The sequence below is a fragment of the Acartia tonsa genome, chromosome 10 (assembly GCF_053477335.1).
Source record: "Acartia tonsa isolate MP-2025a chromosome 10, ASM5347733v1, whole genome shotgun sequence".
NCBI lineage: Eukaryota > Metazoa > Arthropoda > Copepoda > Calanoida > Acartiidae > Acartia > Acartia tonsa.
The window spans coordinates 18,047,652-18,070,506 of record NC_137269.1 but is presented as its reverse complement, the minus strand read 5'-3'; the positions used below and the strand labels follow the sequence as shown (position 1 = coordinate 18,070,506).

The following is a 22,855-nucleotide window of genomic DNA, read 5'->3' as shown; positions in this document are numbered from 1 at the left end:
CGTACTATGTCAATAAGAATATATTCATCAGCCACTATTCCTTGCTTGTTATGCAAACTAATCAACAATAAATCTGATTTCAAAAGATGTTCAATAATATTTGAGAAGCTCTTGAAAACAAAATTTATGAAAAGTTTGGATGAAATATTTATTCTCTTTCTCTATTCCCTTTGTTAAGGAAGATTTAAGGAGCTTTTGTGGCCAGGGAGGGAGGGGACACTGGGCTGATTATTACATTAGTCCCAAATGTTCATAATTCTAATTCGTTGGCTTAACAACTTTGGGACTTTTCTTAAATTTTGATTGGTTGGTTCAGTAAGTTGTGTCCAAACTAATCAACCACTAATTGTAATTGTAAGTCAGAAGGGGTAACTTTGTGCATCATCATTGGGATGTACATAAATTTTTATGGCTATTGTCTTATCCCTTTAGATCCCTGTTTTGTGGCATTATCCTCTCTATGACAAGTAAAGCACCCAAAACCGCACCCTCCCCTTGTTCCAGTTTTTTCAAAGGCGTATATTTGTGGCTTCATAAGTATATTATATTATCACTATCGGGTTCTGATTTAGGAAAGGGGGATGTTGTATGGACTACTTAATAATTAAACTTTTTTCTTTTCACGATAAGAAAATAATTTAACTACTTAACTAATAAAAATTAATACAGACAAATTAATAAAGACAAATTCGTTCTCAAAGCTTTTTAATTATTGATGAAACGAAGGAGATTATTTTAAGTACCATTCACATTATCTAGCTGACCTATCATTTAAAGGTATCTGCCTGTTTTATTTACTAATTCTAAAATTTAGCTGGATAAAAAATTTTGGAGTCTTAAAGGTTTAAAAATGCAAAGCGAGTATAATGCACAAAATAGTTTGAAAACTTCTTCTCACAAGAATGTTCTTGTATGCAGTAGCAAAGCTGCTCTATATTTTAGTTTGTCTGTAAGTACGTCGTTAAAAATTATTATGGATAGATTTGATCTTATAGTATTAGGAAGTTAAATATTATATTTTCTGCATTATTTTAAATTTTATATAAATAATAATATGATAATGGAATCTAAGACTATATTGAATAGGTATGTTCATAATATGCAGACAATATTAAAAATTTGCAAAATTTATTGATTAGCCTCAATTATGATTTTTAAGTATCATTTTATTATCCAAAAACATTAAAATTTAATTAACATGTTTTATTTTATTTTCCACTTTTTGAAAACATATTATAAAGAATAAGATGATTGAACTTCAGTTTTGGGTCTCAAAATCTTATTTCTTTTATTTGTACATATTAAAAGATGCACTCTTAGAACGTTTTCTACAAAAATCATGAATTAAATACCCTAACTTTCAAACGACTTGTAGACTTAAATGTAGCTAAGTCAGAACGTATCATCCAGCCAGAATTTAACAGACAACCAACCCTTCGATTACTCGACCTTTGTTCAGCGTATGAATTTTTTTCGTTTGTTTATAAATAAAAGCATTTACTTGGACTGAGCCTTGAACAACTAACCTTCAAACAATGAGCTAAAGTTACAAAAAAAAAGTACATAGTGTACAAACTGTACAACCAATTGTCTACAATAAAGTTTTCAATTCAAATCCCATTCCAAGTTTTGAGCGATGTGATGATTTCAACTCAAATTCTGTTCAATGACGTGCACACAATACCGGGAACATTTGACAGATTTTAATCTACAAATAAATTCGAGAAAATTAAAAAGCGAGAAAAGAGTAATAGATTACTATATTTGACATAGCCTTATTCCATTCTGTATATTGTTAGACAAAATAAATTGAAAATGATTGTTAAAATCAAAATATATCTTCATGTCTGGGGAGAATAATGCTTATTTTCAATAAAAATCGGTTGAAAACATTAAATCTTCAAAATAAAATCATATTAAATTTAATTTTTAAAACTATTGTTGTAAAATAAATGTTAGTTAAGAATCAATGTAATGGATGTCCTGATAATTTTTGGCGAAATAGTACGGACACCTCAAATTTCACGGGTTAAGTGCTACATAAAAGTTGGTATGTCATTCTCATGTGTGTTAGGACAATATCACACATGAAGGGTAAAGGGGTGGAAGGTGGATATCATTATTTTAGCCCGCTGCGTGTTTCACTTTATTAGAGAACATGAAAATCTGGTGTGTAAGATCCAAGTAACAATATTATATCCATTATTATGAATTATCATATGGACTTTTTATAGTAAGCTGTGTGCGTGTTTAAAATGCATACAACGATCGTAAAGCCGTCTAATTAAGATGTAGCCGTGATTAATTTTCATCTTGAAGCAAACAGATTAAAATGCGCGAAAAATGGAAAATTATGCTAAAATGCAAAATTTTCTGAATTGTTTAAACATAATTTCATCTGTTCTTAAGATGGGTTAAGGACAGAATATAATAAAATAAAGAGTTAGAGAGTTAGAATAATCAAGTCCAGAAATAGCGAAGATTATTTGGGGAAAAAATTCAAATCTCTCAAAAGTTATCGGTAATGCATTACCGAAAGACAGACTTACCGCAGCTATGTCTAGAAGAGTAGCCTCCCTAGTTTTTTTTTGGCTTTTTAGCTTTGTATATAATTTAAAATTTGATTGGTTGGTTTCAAAACGACTATACTTCTCATTAAATAATTTTAATCTACAAAAGGGGTAAATTTGGGATGTATATCAATTTATCGTCTATTTTCCTATCCTGATTAGTTGTTTTAGATTCAGGTGATATACAATTTAAATATTATGTTGCGATTGGTCTACATGTCATATGTCTATGCTGACACATTTGAACTCCAATTTTAGATGGATTTGAATGTCATTTCTTTTTACCATCAACATTCAAATAATTTAGACCAGTTTTATTACACCAATATTTCAAAGAAATGACTAATTTTTCAGTGTCGCTTTGAAACCGAGTAATATCCCGTGGATAAGAACCGGTTCTCAGCCACATTGAAAAATTATGTATAGCATCATATTAAAGCCAGTTTTCTACAAATATAAAAACTGATTTTAATCTAATAATTGTACATTTTATATCCGCGGAAAGTTGTTTATAATACGATGCTAGCTTTTATTCCCTTTATCAAGCCCTTTGTGCAAAGGCAAAAACTGCTTTTTTTTTATTTTTGAGTTTTGTGTTAATTAAAATTGTTGTTGTTTTTATATAATTTATTTCGAGTTAAACATGAAACAAACTATGAATTTATGTATTTTTAAATGTTTATAATAGATAAATTACGAATTACGGAATATAAATCATGTACATTTGAAGTATGAGATATTATTTTTTTGTTTTAATAGAAACTCAAGAAAATCATTAAGAAAATCAGAATTTAGACCCATATTATTTAAAATTGATAAAGCAGATTTTACAACAAACAATGATTGAGAGAAACAGTTTAGAATGGTCCATCTTGATAAACATTCATCTTTACTAATTTTTAATGAGCGATCTTTGGCAATTAGAATTAGCAATGATAGTTGAAAAAATATTTCATTTTTAGCAAATATAGGGTACCAAACATTAAAAAGATAAAAATTTTCTTTGAGATAAATGAATTCAGGGGTATCATTATTAAAATAATAGTCTAAATATAAAGCAAGTGCATTTATGAAGAATTTTGGGTAAAGGCAAAAAAATAATGAATGTTCTATACTACTTTCTACATTACATAGATTACATTTGGTAGAGTCACTATGACCAAAAAGACCTAGTTTTCGTTTTGATACAAGAGTGCGGCATATTTGTTCAAAAAAGAAACTTTTAAAATATAGGGGTAGAGGAAGAGAGAATAATTTATTGAAACTCAATTCAAAAGACTCAGTGTCAGGAAAAAATAGACCATCTCTCAAACGAGTTTTTATTGCAGGATGTTGTTTTTTGAATTTATTTCTTAACATGATTTTGAAGTGTAGAGAAAATATTTGTGGATTAAAATTGTTTAGGTTAATGAGGGGTTTTCCTAAATTCATAAACTCTTTTTTGGTGACTACTGGAAAGTGGGATGCAATAGATTTCAAAACATTTAATTTATTAACTAGAGTAGTACATGCAGGGTTATTTGTTATTTTAGTATGTAGAGTAGGAAGTATGATAATTCTATCTCCAATTATTCTGTGGTCAAAAATATTTGCAACTGTAATGATATTATTTTGTTTAAGAAGGGAAATTTCATTTGATGATAATTTGTGTTTAAGCATAGAAGTAGAGGTTAATGAAATTTTTAAACAAGTGTTTTTATTAGTTTCCAAATCTTTTAAAAATGATATAATTTGATTAAAATATCTATCATTACAGTTAGGGTATATCGATTTAATGGAGTTCTTATTTTGAAGAAAAGTAGAGTAACCAAAGTTACTTAAAAGGTTATTTAAATCTACATGTTTGTGACGAAAAATAATTCCTAGAATTGAATTTGGATAAATAAAAGCATGATGTAGAGTGTTAAGTAAACTGGGAATAAAAATAGATAAACTTTGATTTTCTGGTTTTAAAAATTTTAATCCTCCATTGACAAAATCAAGTTCAATTCTTTTTTCTGAGACTTTGAAACGATGTGATATACCATCCATAGATTTATTAGACCACAAGAATTTAGAAATGATATTCCATAGTTTTTTTATTTGTTCAATATTAGGACAGTAAACACGAAAAATATGGAAACACATTGAATTAAGTAAAGACATGCAAAGATTACGTCGTTTGAAGATATTGTATCTATTTCTAAGGGGAAGAAACTTTGCTTTTTTGTTCAAATTATTCAATAATTCATCATAAGTGATTTGGGCAGCATTTTTCATATCAAATGATAAATGGATACCCAAATGTTTAAGGCTAGATTGAATAGTTCCTATTTTGCTAAGATTTGGTGGGATTGTACCATGGACGAGAATTTTAGTTTTAGAGAAGTTTATTTTTAAACCAGTACTATTTTCTAATTCATTTAGCATGCAATATAGTTTTTCAATATCCCTCGAGAATCGAATACAATAAAACCTCCAAGTATCGTCAGCAAATGCTAAAGATTTTAAAATTTTTTTACTTATTTTCAAAGAGATATGATGAAAAACTATAGAATCAAGTACAGAAGGAAATATATGATGTAAAATATTAAATAGAGTAGCGGCGCTTGGGCCTCCTTGTGGTGTTCCAAGGATAATGTTAATAAATTCAGAATAGCAATTTTCTACTTTAGCTCTAAAACGGCCTTTAGAAGTAAGGTTTATCCATGTCTGAGCAAAATTTCCATTAGGAAATATATGTTTAATTATTTTATGTAACACTTCGGGTATAATACGATCAAATGCACGCTGAATGTCAAAGCTGATAAGTTGGCTGTCTAAATTATGGGATTGAATGTAATTCATTGTTGCAATAGTAGAAACACTTGCAGAGTGCATATGACGTTTAGGGGTAAAGCCAAATTGATCATTTGAAATTATTTTGCTCAAATATGGAATCACCTTTTTGTTTAAAGATTTAGATTGTATTTTATATAGTGTTTCCATAGACGAAATAGGTCGTTTATTTTGTCCTAGTGAGGGATCAGTTCCTTTTTTATCTATGAAAACAATATTCCTATCCTTAATCCATGCAAAAGGAGAATTATCAATGTTTTTAACTAGATGAAGTTGATTTAGAGCTCGTGTCATGAAATTAGGCAATAAATCAAACAAGTATTGAAATATGCTGATTTGATTTCAAAAAGTAAAGGTGTTGAGTTTTATTTAAATAACCCAAATTTAATCGAATTTGATCTATCATTTTTAAACACTGTATATGAAGAAACTTCTGTTCTGTTTGTTTTGTTGAAACATTTAAAATTACATCATGACAAATTTTATTCCAATTTTCGTCTTAAAAGTTATCGTAAAACCAAAAAATTTGATGAATCTATCTCCCAAATCTTAGAAAAATTAAAAGCTTCAACAATCAACAATACAGAAGAAATCGATATTTTATATAAACAGCAAAAAGAATATTTTCTAAATCTCACACATTCTCGCTCTGAAACTATTTTTATGAGAAACTTGCTACTAGATGGAAAATCAAATTCTTATACTTTTAGCCATTGTCGACGTAAATTTAATCAAAAACATTGCATAATGATTAATGACCAATTAAACAATGACCCCCAAGAAATAGCTAATCATTTGAGTAAATTGCATGCAAAAACAGTTTCACCCAATTCTATACTTAACTATGATTTAGATAGTTTCTTACAGAAATTTCACCTGTCAATTGATCAAATTTATCCTCAGATCTATAATCTAACTTCCCCTATTTGTACTGTCAATGAATATAAGGATGTTATCAAATCTATGAGTAATAATAGTTCTCCTGGGTTGTCCTCTGAACCAAAAATTTTATTTCAATACTTGTGTTAATTAAAATTAATCTCCTAATACTTCTTATGCTCCTAATGAGTTTTTGAATGTAAAAAAACACCTTTTTACGTAATATCTAAGTGCTATTTGTCTAAAAAGCTTAGACCTAAAATTAAGGTCTTTTAAAGGAAGCTTCGTTTATTAGTAATTAACAAAAAAATACTAGGAAAAATGATGAATATACCGTCTACACATTTAAAGATGTTGTATACCTAGATATTTGAAAGTATGAAAACTTAGTTTTTTTTTGGCGGTTCTTAAAGACAATTTAAAAACATTTTACAGCAAATTATCATTTTGAAAGTTTGAATTTCTTCAAGATTATGTATAAAGGATGTCTGTGTGTGTAGCGAAGGATCTCTTTTGCAGTGACGCCTCTTATTGGTCCTTTGATGGTTTATAACTATTATAATCGGGGTTGGGTAAATAAATTACTCTAGAAAAATGACCTACTAATTTTTTTACATTTTATTTCTAAAATAAAATAATTACTCTGATGCCCAAAGAGAAAAGAACCCTTCCTATCATTTATTATTGTAATTGTAATGTATAAAATGGAGCAAGAATCTGTTTTTATCTCTATATCAAGGTAATGAGGAGAAACAAATTTTAAAAAATGTCAGACAAACGTAAAGAAGGATAGGATGCAGTGACAACAATAAGGACAATAACTCCTATTAGTAGCGCAGCAATATCAAGATCATATAATTTAGTTTAAAACATAAGCAGCGAATTATAATACTAAAATAGTATATAATGTATACTATAATTTTGGGATAATGGAAATAAAACGAAGTAGCGGGTTTTGTCGTATTTCCATAGAAGCTCTTCTCTTCTTCTGCGTGGTTTATTCCCCCCCCCCCCCCTCCATCCATTCCCCCAAGTGACCCTAGAGGCCTCTTAGGTCGGGGGGTAGCCGCTGATAATAAATATAGTATAGCTAAGCTACTACAAAAATATTTTTTAATGCTAGTAACACATCCCTGACAAAAGATAAAATGTAAATTTGAATAATTTAGATTCTTATGTTTGAAGTCTTTAGATTCTAAATTTTTTCACATTTTATAATAAAAAGAGACTCCATATACAATAGGAGTTGGAGTTTTCAATGTTTCTTCTCAAAACAAGAATGACAACATTCATCAAAGCGAAGCTTAACAAATCAGAAAGTCAAGCAGACGAACATTAACAAATATAGAGTAGGAATAGTTATTTCTCGCATCGTATTATAAACGGCTTTCCGCGGATATAGAAAGTACAATTATGAGATTAAAACTAGTTTTTTTAGCCCCGAGGCACCTCGGGGCTAAAAAAAACTAGTTTTAATCTTATGATTGTACATTTCTATATTCGTAGAAAGCTGGATATAATACGATGCTAGACATAGTTTTTTCGTATGGATGAGAACCGGTTCCTATCCACCGGATTCGAATGAATACGAGAAACGCATTTAACACTTATACACTACGTTTTTCAAATTGTACCTAACTATTACAGAAATCATCTTACCAAGTTTGAAATTGATAGGACAATTCTAACATGCCTATATTAACAATAAGGGCTATCATCTGATATGGACGTATGTATGTACGGACAGACCGAAATTGGAATGATGCTTCGTTTTTTAAAACAGCAAAGCAACTTTGTTTCTGAGTAACATTTACCTGAAAAAAAAGAACAAAATGTAAGAATCGAAAACATATTTAAATTAGAAAATTGATTGTTTCTTGATAAAAATAAACAGGTTTATAAATGGAATTGTCCTAGTTTTCTAAAACTTCCAAGGTCACTTCCATTATTTTATTCAAAAATCTACAAAGAAGAAAAAAGAAGTGTAGTAAGAAAAATAAACAAGGATAACAACAACCATAATTAGCGTAGCACATAAGAAAAATAAACAATATTGAAACAGTGCTCTTTTGACAGAAGAATTTCTTGTCGACTGTAACATTACCCATGGATTGACATACCAAAGGACTAAAATACTGAGTATAGCCCATAGTTAAGACTCTAGGGGGCTAGGTGTCGCTTCGGGTACTAGACCTCTCTCTACGCACCTTGAAACATACATACAATACTTATGATTGCGGTGTAAAGCGTCCATTTACCCATTAGACAACCAACTCTCTAAGATGCACGACCTTTGTCTGAGAAGTCCCAACTGTGCATGGTAGCGAGTTGCGCCTGTTTTGGGCCAAGGCATTCCCCCCACTGCACTCTAACTATTTACGTCGCGCATTTAATATAGTAGCAGTGGGAACCATTTTTAACGTCTATAGTTATGACGCGGTGTCGGACCGAGATTCGAACCTATCACCTTCCCGACGACAAGCGGATGCGCTACGTGTTGAGCTACGGTCGCGGGTTAATAAATCAGGGATAGTCACACAAAAAATCAAACGTCTACCTTAAATAGCAGCCGAAAAAATATATACCATCAGTTACATACGCACTTTTCGAATTATAGAGTAGCTTCGCTCATAAGAAAGGAGAGAAAACAAGAAGAAGATAAACTTTTATCCTATTTGACTTTTAAATAAAAGTTTAGGCCAGGTCCTTTTTGTGAAATGGCCCATGAAAGAGAAAAATAGGACATCTATATGAATTACGTAGTTTGTGTCCAAATTTCTTACGAATTAATTTTGGACAATAAAGGTGGTGCTTTCCATCAAAAAGCCTAGCGAGCAAAGAAACCTCTTATTTGAAAATAGGGAAGTAGTTTTTCTTATGTTTAACACCTGCGGTGGCTTTTAACCCTGCAGGGCCTATGCATGCGGTACCCTAACACGAAATTCAGCCTACTTAATTTCAATGTATATAAAAATAGGAGGAGAGGGGGGGGAAAGGTTCCGTGCTTTATATATATCTAATTCATCTTATTACTTGCATTCTAAAAGGAACCTGGCCTATTGAATATTGAAGTTAATAGTTAAGAAGTACAGAACTTATCAAGTAGTTTAGCGTTAACTAAAATCATTTCTCCTAGTTTTCAGAAGCGCAACTTCTCTTAAATTTCAAATGAACGTCTGTATGTACAGTATGTTTATTTCAAACATGTTGATTTCATGATATAACATCGAAAATTTTATGATAGAATCAATTCATTATATACTCATTAATTTGGGGTGATGATTTCTATAAAGATTAAGTACAAAGTTATGATCATAGCATATATTACATCTTTAATCAAATGTAAGTACGTACAAATCTGTTTGAATATGTGAAAATTGAAATCTAAATATTTTTTATCTTATACTATTCTTTTGTCTGTAAGTATCACTATGTAATTATCTATTTCTGACTGCCTGTCTATCTTTATAAAATAGCAAGCTATTAATCTAGCTAAATAGTTTATTTCCTATCTAATTGAATGTCTGTCTATCCATCTACCTATCCAACCAAGATCATGTTTATGATATTTACCATAACACTTGACGTTGAATTATACTTATTACTGCGACTATCCTCAAATATTATCTTGTTTATTTCATTTTTCTGTTCCTTCACTTCCGTACGGAGCCACAATGCACAACCCTATTATATCCTAAGAAGTAAGTTTTTTTGTAATAAGATTTCAATAATACCTAACTAAAATGATTGGAATCTCCTTTTTATGGAAGCTTCACATAAGTCATGGGATGTTTTATAACAGTTTTGGAATGTTTTAAAACAATTTTTCTGTCCCAATTTTAAACTTTGCATACAGATGCTAGGGGTGCAGGCGCTAGTAGCAAAATTAGAGACGACGATGGTTTATTATAAGAATAAATCATTTAGTGCTGCTAACAACATTCATTTTTAGTTAAATAGTTATTATAAAAAGGCTGTGCAATCAATGGGCTAGTAGTCTGAAGGGTACCTAGTACCTAACCTCACCCTGCATATAGACTTGGCAATAGCAACACTTATGGAGGTGTTTACCCTATATGACTTAAAGACAAAGGTTGACTTTAAAGCGACTAAATAATCAAACATGAATCTTTGTCAATCTTACATAATTTTAAGCCAACTCCATTGACAAATTGATAGGACAATAGAAGATAAATATTCTTCCATTTTGGCAAATTTAATATTAACATTTTTTTCTTGGGGTGGTGAGTACCTATTAGAAACAAAGATATAATTTAGATGGCAAAGATTAATTTATCCGCCATTACCCTATCCCTAAATCCCTGGGTAAATCTGACAAACAAACAAATTTTGTCGCATCCTCTTTATTCTATTACCTACCTAGCCTACCAGGGGCTGGGACAGGTATTAGGCCATTTTTATCTATTTTATTTATGTGATGTTCGTGTTTACATCTTTTTCGAATTACCAATCCCCCAAATTTTCGTATTCTCCCCTTTATTATAATCCTGAGACAAAATACAACGGATATTCTCTAGGTATATTTAGAGTATGTCCAAAAAATCCATCTACACCGTCAATCAAGGTAAAAACCTCATTCTCGCTTTGTAAGTTGCTTTCAAAGTACATCACTCTAAAATCAAATGCATTCCCATAATTTTAACTAATATTTAATATATTTGATCAGCTTAATGTTGCTAACTTGCTGCGTTACTAATGGATTTAAATATTCTTGTTTTATACATTTAATGATTAAAGTTAGTTAGCTTATGGTATATATCATTTTTATGAATATTTGTCATTTTAATACACACACATACACACAAAATAGGCATTGTAAACAAGGTCATATAAGGCCTTTTATAGGCCTATTTTAACTTTATTTTATTTCATTGTGTATTATCTAATCTTAAAAGCATCTTAACAGAACTTGAATTAAATTGTATTATAATACTATTTAGGTAAAGATAAAAGAGTTGACTAGATACTGTTTTGATTCCTATAACGATTGAGTATCATATAAAAGCAACCATTATTTCAAGTTTTAAATGCATAAGACTATTCTATAAATAGTTGAAATGCATGTAAATAGTAAAAGTTTTGAATTCTGCATCTATTACAGTATTTTTTTTTAGGGGAAAGGAAAGATCACTGGCAAAATAAATCACTTCCGTTCAAACATTTGATTTCCAATAATCATTGCATGATTCAAGCTATCACAATTGCTGAATCTCTAACCCTCCCCCAAATAAAAGTGTAAAATTTTTGGTAATGTCAAGTCCAATGTAAAATCATGGTCAAAATTTAAAATAGCACAAAAGAGTTTCCATAAAACTGTTTCTTAAAATCATCAATTAATAGCTAGAGCGGTAGAATCTTATTTTTTAAACATTATATAAACGGAAAAAATTCATGTGTGTTTTAAAACAACTTTAGCTGTTTAGCATAGTGATCAGAAAACTTAACTTTTACCACGTAGTTTTTGAGAATTAATGTGTATTAGGAAAATAACCATTACAAAAAGTCTACAGACGCATAATTGCAAGAGATTTTGATTAATTTCTATATGTTAAAAGTTTATGAAAACTTGATGCATTTATGTCTTTTACTAAAATAAAGTTTGTCCGTAATGTGTAAACATAATCTAAAATAGGCTAAAATTGTCTTATTCAAAGGATTTCAAATGGTGATGCAACAAAAATCACCGTCAGGGACAAGCATTATGAAAACAAATTTTGCCCTTGGTTATATTGGTAGAAGAAAGGGTTGTTGGCTCAATTAACTTGGTTTGTATTCTCGCTCTTTCGTAACTTAGATTTCCTTGTTAACGTTTTCGGGTATAAATGTCATGCAATCCTCATATAAAAGTAACAGGATGTCTATGTGTGCATGTGTCTGTCTGTACAAAAGGATCTTGCTAACCGCTGAACCTATATCATTCTCCTTTACAATGTAGCTTCTTATAGGTTCTGGGAAGGTTTTATAACTATTTTTGGAAAAGGTACTACCAACCTCCCATGACTTGATATAAACTGTTATGATTCCTATAACAATTATCATGTTTCATTGTACATATAAAAACAACCATTATTACAAGTTTTAAATGCATAAGACTCCCAAAAGAAAGCATCAAAAGAAAAATGACCCCGGTTTTCTTTTTCTCTTTTAAAAAACTAAAATAGCAGCTAGTATGAAAAATAGAATTATGTAAGAATATTATGGAAATAACATTATATTATATTTTGTAGAAACATTGAATTTGGGCTTAAAATCAAAATATTTTTCTTTTGGGTTCCTTTAACTTTTATGTAATATAACTTTTTCAATTTAGAATAAAATATCTAACTGGCAAAGCCCCTAGAGGCTAGTGGCGATGCCGCTAGTATAATAAAAAGTAGTTAGTTTTTTTGTCTGAATTTAGATGGAATTGGCTGTACTTTTTAAGTAATCTATTTAAATATCTTGTGGTCTTTTTAGACTATTTTCTAGAGTCCCAGCGGTTCCATACAGGCTAGTGGCGAAGAAAAAAAAAGACAAATAGCAAGACGTAAAACTTATATAGTAGTTGCGCTTGTAAAGTGTAGTTTTAGGTTAAAATGATGACCGTTTGTAAAGTTGTTCTCAAGTTTGGCCAATTTTAAGCTACATGATCAGAATATATTTCTGCAAGGGTGTGTAGACAATGCAGCACTTTTTAAAAAGTGAATCTTTTCTATAATTAGGGTCGGTTCGTCCGTAACTGTTAGCTTTTTTCGTTAATTTAGTCATGTTGAATTTTCCTATCGATTTTAAACTTTGCATGATGATTCATGTAGTAGTTAATTTCAATTTAGAAAGCGTAGCAACTCTAGAATCGTTACCAGAATGTCCGCCCATCCATTTTAAACATGTTGATTTTTAACTTTTTTAACAACAAATTTTTATGTGATATAATTATCCGTTTGATCTGATTTTTATAGTACTGATTCATATTACAATAAGATACAATATTCTAAGTGAAGCATCTCCATAATCACGTCATAAACATATCAGTATATCCTTAGGTACATTAGTAGTATTTTGATTGCTTGATTCCAAACTAGTAGTTTCAAATACTTTTAATCTACTAAAAGGGAATTACGTTTATCATCATTGGGGATGTATATCAATTTATCGTTATTTTCTCCTTTTAAAGCCTAAGTTTTTGATATTGTGATTTTGGCAGGTAATGTAAAAATCATTTCCAAATATCAAATTTCGTTAGATATGAAATGCATATAGGTTTTCAAATTTTTTAAATAGATCAATCAACAAAGAAAATGAACTAGTTTTTTTTACTCTTTTGCATTACAGGTGTATTCTTATTGAAACAAAGAGTAGCTGTTAAGGAATATCAATATTGCTAGAATTAAATATTTGCTGTTTCGTATGGGCAAGTAATTTCTCCCTTTACTTTTCTCAATCTACCCTCTGCTTTTATAAATGACAAGGGTGCCAGATTTTAAGAAGTGATTTAACAGATTTTTCCGTAGGTATATTAAATATTTCTAACAGACAAACAGACAAGTAAGGTATATGCAATAATCAGTATTTGACATTACCGGCATTTAGCCAAATTACAAAAATGTATTTTATGAGGAAATCACAATTTATTTGAAGAATTGAAGAAAAACAGAAAATGTGCGGTATTTTTCACCCTTTTTAAAGCTTATTACTTTAATAGGCTTTCTTAATAATACAAATAATGTTCTAAAACTGTGGTAAAAATAGGCAAATGACACCCTTACTTAGATAACTACACTGTCTAGTATGAACTAATGTTGTAGTTTTCAGTTGAGGGTTCTTATAATAAAGATAAAAATAAAATATATACATCAAAATATAGCCATATGTAAACATTAAATGAATATGTAAAATAGTGGATGGGGGGAGGGAGGGATTTTACTATAGTTCTCGTAAATAGGAAGCAAAGGCACTACATCACAGACTACTAAAGCATAGCACCTATAACCAGGAAAGTTTTTTTTCTCTAAATTTACATTTTTATAAAATTGTTAATCCCAATCCCTTGCTTATTTCAGAAAAAAGGACTAAAAATGCCATAAATGGTAATGTAATAATAATTTCTAATTTTGTCAATATTGAATAAACCTTTTAGAACTAGTGTTCATTGGTTCATACCTAGTTAAACAACCAAACTTTGAAAGAGATATATATACCATACATAAGTTTATGTTTATACGTTGCAGGCAATATTTATATTATCATTAGCGAAGCTACTCTACAATTAACAATGAACGTCCTTCTCGACAGGAGACACATAATTTTCAAGATTGAGAGCTGAATTTTATTGAGAAGATTTCCTATGCCAATAATATAATTTACTTGGTCTATAACTCTGCTACAGACATAAACACATTCATATAAAAAGGTTTCGTAAAGACCTATTTTTTTTATACATTTTCTTTAGATCACTGAAAATCTGCTCTGTAACTTACTTTGTCCTTTTATCATTATTTCCTGCTTTTTCTTAATAGTGGATGTTTTCATCCTTATAAAGACCAAATGTTTACGATTTTGTATGACAATTATAAAGGTTGGGTAAAATGAATTCGACCAAATATAATGTTATTCACATAGAACATGTGCTAAAATTTTATTCTTATTAATAATTTTAAAATTTCTATTTATATGTTCATTTTATTGATTTTTAAGTATTACATTAACTTTTTTCTACAAATAGGTAGGGCATATAATAAATGATGAAATTTAACATATTTTGTAATAAAAAGTAATATTTTTTCCTTCAAAGCTTAAGAACTTAAAACTGGAGGACCAATTTAGTTTGGCTTCATAGGTAAACTTTATGCCTCTAGTATTTAATATTTAAAAACCTATTTGCTTGTAAAAACTATATAAATATTAATTTAAAAAAACATAATAAAATCTATAATGTAAAATATACAGCAAATAGAAAGGCAATAGGTAAAGATTAATATTATTAGGTACAAAACAGCCCTTTTCCTCATAGAATTTAACTAATCAGAAGTTTTATAACAAAGTTTTAAATCAATGTAATCGCCAACTCCCCCCCCCCCTCCCTCAAATGATTAAATGTAGGTTAAAATTTATAAAGCAAGAACTAATTTTACAACAAAATACTGTAAAAAACAAACTATGTAGGTATACATTAATACGTTATTTTTATGTCATACACAAAAAAAATATTGAAAAAAAATTTACAGTTTCAGTATAAAGCCAATTTTATAAATTAACAAATATTGAAATAAAGAAAAAATGTAATAATAATGTTAAAGAAATATACATATCTTATTAGATACAAGCCTATAAAATACTGAAATATGAAGTGCAATCACCCTTTATAAACTAGAATAAGGTATAGGTAGCCAATAAGCGAAATAAATCTAACATCATTTTTTGGGGGGCAAATAAAAAGGTCAAGTGTTGCCCCCCAACGACAGCTAATAGGTTTCGTGATTTGTTCCCGAAATGGTATTAGCTGAAACTAGATGCTTTTTTTCAAAGAGGCATAATAGTTATTTCTCGCATCGTATTATAAACAGATTTCCGCGGATATAGAATGTACAATTATGAGATTCAAACCAGTTTTTATAGCCCCGAGGTGCCGAAGGCACGGGGTAAAAAACTGGTTTTAATCTTATGATTGTACATTTTTATATTTGTAGAAAGCTGGATATAATACGATGCTAGACATAGATTTTTCGTATGGATGAGAACCGGTTCCTATCCACCGGATTCGAATAAATACGAGAAAAATCTTTAATTATTTCTATTTTTTTAGAGTGACAGGCTGGACTGGTTTGCATCTTGATTGATGAAGAAACTGTTGCACTTTGTCAAGGACAGGGACATTTTTATTTTAATCCTGTAATATTTTATTATTAAGGGAGGGGTAGGACATTGGCCCTTTATTATAATACTGCCCAAAGTGTTTTAATAACGTTTTATTATTCATTGACTTAACAACTTTGGAGACTTTCATTGAATTTTGATTGCTAGATTCATTAAGTTCGGTCCAGTATGAGAATACATCTTTTTATATTTTTGTACAAACTCATCTATAGAGGAAAAGAACGGGGTTAATTGTTTCTTCAACTTTGAAACAAGGTCTGGTTTCATAAATCAATCTGTCACAGCATGGTCACATATTCAACTTTGAAACAAGGCCTGGTTTCATAAATCAATCTGTCACAGCATGGTCACATCGGATTAACATGCTAGCGAATGCAGAATTTATGATGTGATGCACTAGTTGATATTTGAATTATAGAAATCTAAAAACACCTAAAAAGGGAACAAGGAAATGAAATTTTAAAATTTATTTTGGAAAGACAAATGATATTGAAAAGGTCAGAAAGACAAGGACGGTCATTCATTAAGTGATATAGCAGCTACGCTACTTCTGTAAGCTTTCCACAAGTCATATTCATAAGAAATTCTTTTTTTTTAAATCAAATTCTTAAATTTTCTTTTTCCCAAATGTGGAATTTAAATTTTTCATTTGAGGATAGTTTTTAACTAAATTTTGCTTTGATATTATGATGAAAAGGAGTTAGATTATGTTGATTTAGATGTTTATTTTACATAATCATGGTTAGCTTCATTTTTAAGTTTCAAAAGGAATGAAAAAATCCATGAAAGCGAAGCCAAGAGTAATAGATGATAATGTCCAAAGATGCATAAATACTTAGGTATTTTATAGTTTAGAAGCAGTGGCGTGCGGTGGGGGTGTAAACACCCCCTTAAAAATCAGGAAGGATTTACTTCCCATTTTTTCCAATGAATTCAAACAACTCTGGTGAATCACTGACCACGCCATTATTTGGCTGACGTATTGACGTAAACTGATTTGGTATAAAACATGTGCATTAGTAAATGTGAAGAAAAAAAAACTATTTCATTGAAAATCCCCCCAACCCCACTTCCCTAGCGGCTTATATCTTAGAAAGCTATTTCACCTTATGTAAAGTTTATATTTCATATTATCACTATGCTAAAATAATATATTTAACCTCTTTTAATCATTTTCTTAACCCTTTTCACAGGGACTCGTGTAGGGGGGAAGGGGGGGGGGAGAGGAAGTTTAAATAGTTAAATGATTTGTTAAAATTCAAAATATGTTGAAATTTTTGTTTAGAAACACTTTTTGAAATTAAATATCGAAATATAAATAGGTATTATATATAAATATTATTTATAAGTAACAATTTAAAGTATTTTTTCACTACAAAAAATTTCTTCGTTTCTTTTAATGGTAAATTTCTCGTGGACTTTTGACATACCTAAAAAATATAAAAATATACAGAATTTATAAATTTCTATAAACAAAATTATGATTAACAAAATTGCCACTTGAGTAGATAAAAAATCGGTTAGTCGGACGCCCAAGCGAACGAATCACCCATACTTTGGAAAAGCTTTGCTTTTAAGGTATTTACACCCATTTCTTGATCTTTTATCTAAGCATCCTTTGAAAATTGGGGAATAAAATAAAATAGCATTCTTATGTTCATAAAATGCAGATATTATTATACATTAGCAAAATTAAAAACTTGCCTTTTTAAGATTTATTAATATTCATAAAATTGTGTTCTAGTAAAGTGTGGCTTGCAATCCCATTTTAGTTTAATCTTTTTTATTACGTATAAAAATTTTAACACACCATGCACTGAGTATTATTAAATCATTGGTATTAAAATATCTTTTTAAGGCCTAGTACCTAGTGTCTAGCGACATGATTAGATTTTTCAGGTTTTGCTAAGGTAAAGAAACATTTTCTAACGTTTAGATGATTTTTTTGCTGTTTTTGAGGGACACCTATTTAACAGTAATTATCTAATACTGTGACACTTAATGATAAAGATTTTGGCATCTAGCAACACAAATACCTTACTATCTACCCTGCTTTGAAAATAAAAGGAGAATGCAGGGGGGGGGGGGGAAGGGGTAACAATATCCCATCCCTAACTCTTAAAACAAAATAAGATGATATTTTAACACATATATGATAAAACTGAAAAGATTTACATTGATTTAAGTCCTGCATTGCAATATTTGGGGATTTATTTTAATCAATCCTTCCCCTTCTTGGACTTTGGTTCAGGAAAAGAGGGAGTATACAGGTTGGGTTATCATGTTAATCATTAGAACTAAAGTTATAGATAAATACATCGTTCTTATACCTTGAGATCCCTTATAATACTTTGCTGCGCTTCGTAATAACCATATTATCCCTGTTAAGATTCTCCTTATGTATTACAATTCAGAAACTATACCCAGATATTAGAAGTAGGAAATAGTATGGTAAAACTTTATAGTAAGACAAGTTTTAGGAAAAATAAATGGGTTTACTTACACGTTCTAACATTTTGGCCATTTTTACTAAAATTAATTTACAATCAATATATACCTATATACCTACTTTAGCAACCCCCCCCTAAAAAAAGATTTATCAGAGAGAGAGGGTACATTGAGCTGTTTATTGCACTAGTCCCCATAGTTTTAAATTATTGTTTTCTTATTCGTTTGCTTAACAACTTTGGAACCTTTTATTGTATTTTGATTTGTTGGTTCATTAAGTTGAGTCTCCAAACGTTTCAACCATTAATTATAATATAGAGAAGGGGTAATTTTTATATCATAATTGGAGATGTACATCAATTTATCGGTCATTATCTTATCCCTTTAGATCCCTGAAGATTTGTTTGTAGAAGGCTTGTCACAAGTCCTTGATAGGTTGGTAAAAGTTTGAGTAGATGCACTCTAGGAATTAATCAGTTCCTTATTATTACAACCAGCCACACGGATAATTAATCGTATTCGTTGGCTCAAAAACTTTGGGTACTTTGATTGAATTTTGATTTCTTAGTTTCGGATAATTAATCGTCCCCAAAAATAAAACAGTAAAAAGTCACATTGAAAAGCACTTCGTACAGGTCCTCAGTTATAAACACGATATCTCATTAAACAGCAAAAATTTTTATCTACAGCAAGGATAATCTTGTTTAGGTATCATCATTGTTAATGTAAATAATTTTTTCCTCAAATGTCTTATCCCTTAAAATCCCTGAATCTTAAGGGGCTTAAAAACGTCCACTAGTTGTCGGGTAAACAATCAGTTTAGAAACTAAACAAGTGTAAATTGTAAAAGAAATATTTAACTATTACTAGGGTAATAGCCTTGGCCAATTAAAGGGTGCAAATGCAACTGCTATACTTATGACTTCCAAACAATGATCAGGCAATCAAAGGGTCATTTTCCTTTGCATGTCCTGTATAAGTACTTGATTTTTAAGAATATTTTTCTTTCCCCTGATTACTAGGTAATCAAATCCTATTCTTACTTTCATTTCTATCCCTTCTTTTCTTTATTACAGAATCATTTTTTGTGAAAAAAATACTCATTTTATTGGGTGACTTTTTTGTGATGCTTAAAATCTCTCACTCATATAGGGTATAGAATAGAATAGAATTTATTAACTAATGCAATACATTTAAATTATTAAATATACATATAAAATCATATTTTAAAAATTGCATAGCAAGGAGTAATTAAGCCTTGGAGTAGGCCGTAAATTTACCCCTTTAATTGATTTCATTTATCATTTTATTTATAGCCAGAAATTACAAAAATTATTTATTATATAAAGATATTTACACGAATTTAATAGATCAATAATTAAGTGGGTTGACTAAATAACTATTTACAGTTACAGAAGTTGGTACAGATTTTATTTCTTACAGGAAAAGCATTTTCTTTTGTTGCAATGAAATGATTTATAATTTAAAAGATAATCTTTTTTAATCATGGACAATGATTTCTTTACAGAGTCTGAAAGCCTTATTTCATTTCTCAAGTTATTCCAAAGTTTTGGAAATGACACTGCTGGAAAATATTCAAGATGTTTTGTTTTAGGTATACTTATCAGTAACTTTTTTGATCTCTGAGAAGAAAGAACTTTAAACATGTTATCAAAGCTTTCTGGGAGTTTCTTATGAAAAAATTTACTTATAAAATTTAAAATGTTTAAATTTACCAAATCATCAAATTTTAAGATTTTAGATTGTCCAAACAAAATTTCAGTGTGTGCATTATAATTAGCACCTACAATAATCCTTATTGCCCTTTTTTGGTGTTTTCTTATTTGATCAATATCTTTACTTTTAGAGAGACCCCATGTGATATTAGAATAATTTAAGTGAGGCAAAATCATTGAGGAATAAATCGTTTTCAAAGTTTTTGATGGGAGAACATTTTTTATTTGATTTAATGCATATAGAGAACTAGAAACTTTGTTTTTTACCATTTTTGTATGCTCATTCCAATTGAGAAATTCATCAAGATGTACCCCAACAAATTTAAAAGACTTTGTTTCATTTTCATTGCTGATTCTCTCAACTTCCTCCCCATTAATGAAGATTCTAAAGTTATTATTGACAGGTTGCATACTGCTAAGTCTGAAGACCATGTATTTTGTTTTAGATACATTTAAAGAAAGTTTATTTGCCCTAAACCATACTGATGCCTTATCTAATTCTTCATTTAATGATGTTTTTATGGTTTCTAAATTACTTGAGGTTTTACAAAATATTGTGTCATCTGCAAAAAGGCTACAAAATAAGGTTGTTGAATTTGGAAGGTCGTTTATATACAACAAGAACAAAATTGGTCCAATGACAGAGCCCTGTGGTACTCCATGGGTTAATACTTTTTCTTTGGACTTTACACCATTTATTTCAACATACTGTTTTCTATTAGTTAGATAATTTTCAAACCATTTTGCAGATACACCTTTAAAACCATAGTGTTTTAGTTTGGATAGTAAAATTGGTATATCACACGTGTCAAATGCCTTTTTAAGGTCAAGAAACACACAGGCACTGTATTCTGATTGGGGCTTATTCAGTCCGTCATAAACTTTGTTGATTAAATGTATCAGTGGTTGTTGTGTGTCTCTTGACCTTCTGAAGCCATATTGATGTTGATATAACATTTTGTTTCCCTCAAGATATCTAATCATTTGAAAAGCAACAATTTTCTCAAGTAATTTAGAGAGGGCTGGAAGTATGGAAATAGGACGATAATTGTCAAATCTATCTCTTTCACCAGCTTTGTAAATAGGTATAATTTTTGCACATTTATAGTTATCAGGAATATATAGGGTGCATACTGCATATTAAGGAAACTTTATATTGGTTAGAGAGGGCTATATAATGATGGATAATTTAATTTTTAAATGTTGACCAATAAGACAAAAATATTTTTCAAATAAGATTTTCGTTTAATATTGATTAAAAATAAGTTTTAAGTAAATGAAAAGAAAAAAAGTTAAAGATGCATTGAATAAATATTAAGTATACTATTAGATTACTTTCTTTTAAAAATTAAAGGGAGTACCTTAAGAATAAGGTCGATATTTTACTAGAATAACTAAGTCGAAACTCAAAATTTAGTTAAGAAATAAAAATACCAAACATTTTTGTTTTTAGACGGATTTAAAAATAGGTATTAAGCTTTTAAACGATTATTTTTCATTTACTTACAAACATTTAAAGCATGGGCGTTTTTTATTTTTCAACTCATTTTTTTTATTGATGGAAGTCCAATCCTTTAAACTGCCTGACTGTTGATCTCTGAAGATTTCCAACTTGCCATTTTCTAAAGTATTGGCCATTAAACAGGAAAAGAGAAAGAAAGATAGTTTTCAGCAATAAAAGAGAAAGAGATTTAAGAGAGAGAAGGAGAGAATGAGAGAAAAAGGTGTTCTCGGTATTGGCACATTTGTTTACATTTATTGGTGTTAAAACAAACCTCCAAAAAGCACTGAAAAAATGCATACCATAAAAAGAGGTTAAAAATATGTAAAAAAAAAACAGTGAAAAAAAGCATCGTATTATAAACGGCTTTCCGCGGATATAGAAAGTACAATTATGATATGAAAACTAGTTTTTTTAGCCCCGTGGTGCCGAAGGCACCGGCTAAAAAAACTGGTTTTAATATTATGATTGTACATTTCTATATTCGTAGAAAGCTGGATATAATACGATGCTAAACATAGTTTTTTCATATGGATGAGAACCGGTTCCTATCCACCGGATTCGAATGAATACGAGAAAAGATAAGATATCAGCATGTTGCTTCCAGTCAATGAACAAACTGACCAATATATGAGTCCAGGGTTAGCAACCTAAATCGACGCGACGAATATCATTTCCCTGTCATATTATCCACGTATACCTATTTCATATCCATTCTTATAAAAAGACTAACATCTTCCCTAAAAATGTAACCTTAATGAAAAATTTAAAATGACAAGTAAACATTTGAAATATTATCTGTATTGTATAAACATATTGACATTTATTCTGTGCAGGTTGGGAAGATTACTATTTCTTTGCAGGGCATAGTGTTCTTACAATGTCTACAAGATTAGGAAATAAATATACAAGAAATATGGATGAAAATATCTAATGAAGAAAAGGCATAATGGACAATTTTATTATTTAATAGTTTGGATGAACTTCTATCATAATGCCAAATCGTGTAAGGAATCTTATTAATTCCTAAC

General features: G+C 29.8%; 2 protein-coding genes across 3 annotated transcripts in view; one reads left to right on the top strand and one right to left on the bottom strand.

Annotated features, from left to right (window-relative positions):
• The window catches only part of LOC145329580 (matrix metalloproteinase-9-like), a 142,414-nt gene extending 122,760 nt beyond the window's left edge, over positions 1 to 19,654 (top strand). The window contains exon 7 of the mRNA XM_080173858.1: positions 19,645 to 19,654. The gene's annotated coding sequence lies outside the window, so the exon portion shown is untranslated. The remainder of the gene's footprint in view (positions 1 to 19,644) is intronic.
• sdk (sidekick cell adhesion molecule) overlaps positions 1 to 22,855 on the bottom strand; it is a 214,935-nt gene that overhangs the window by 106,573 nt on the left and 85,507 nt on the right. The window lies entirely within an intron of this gene.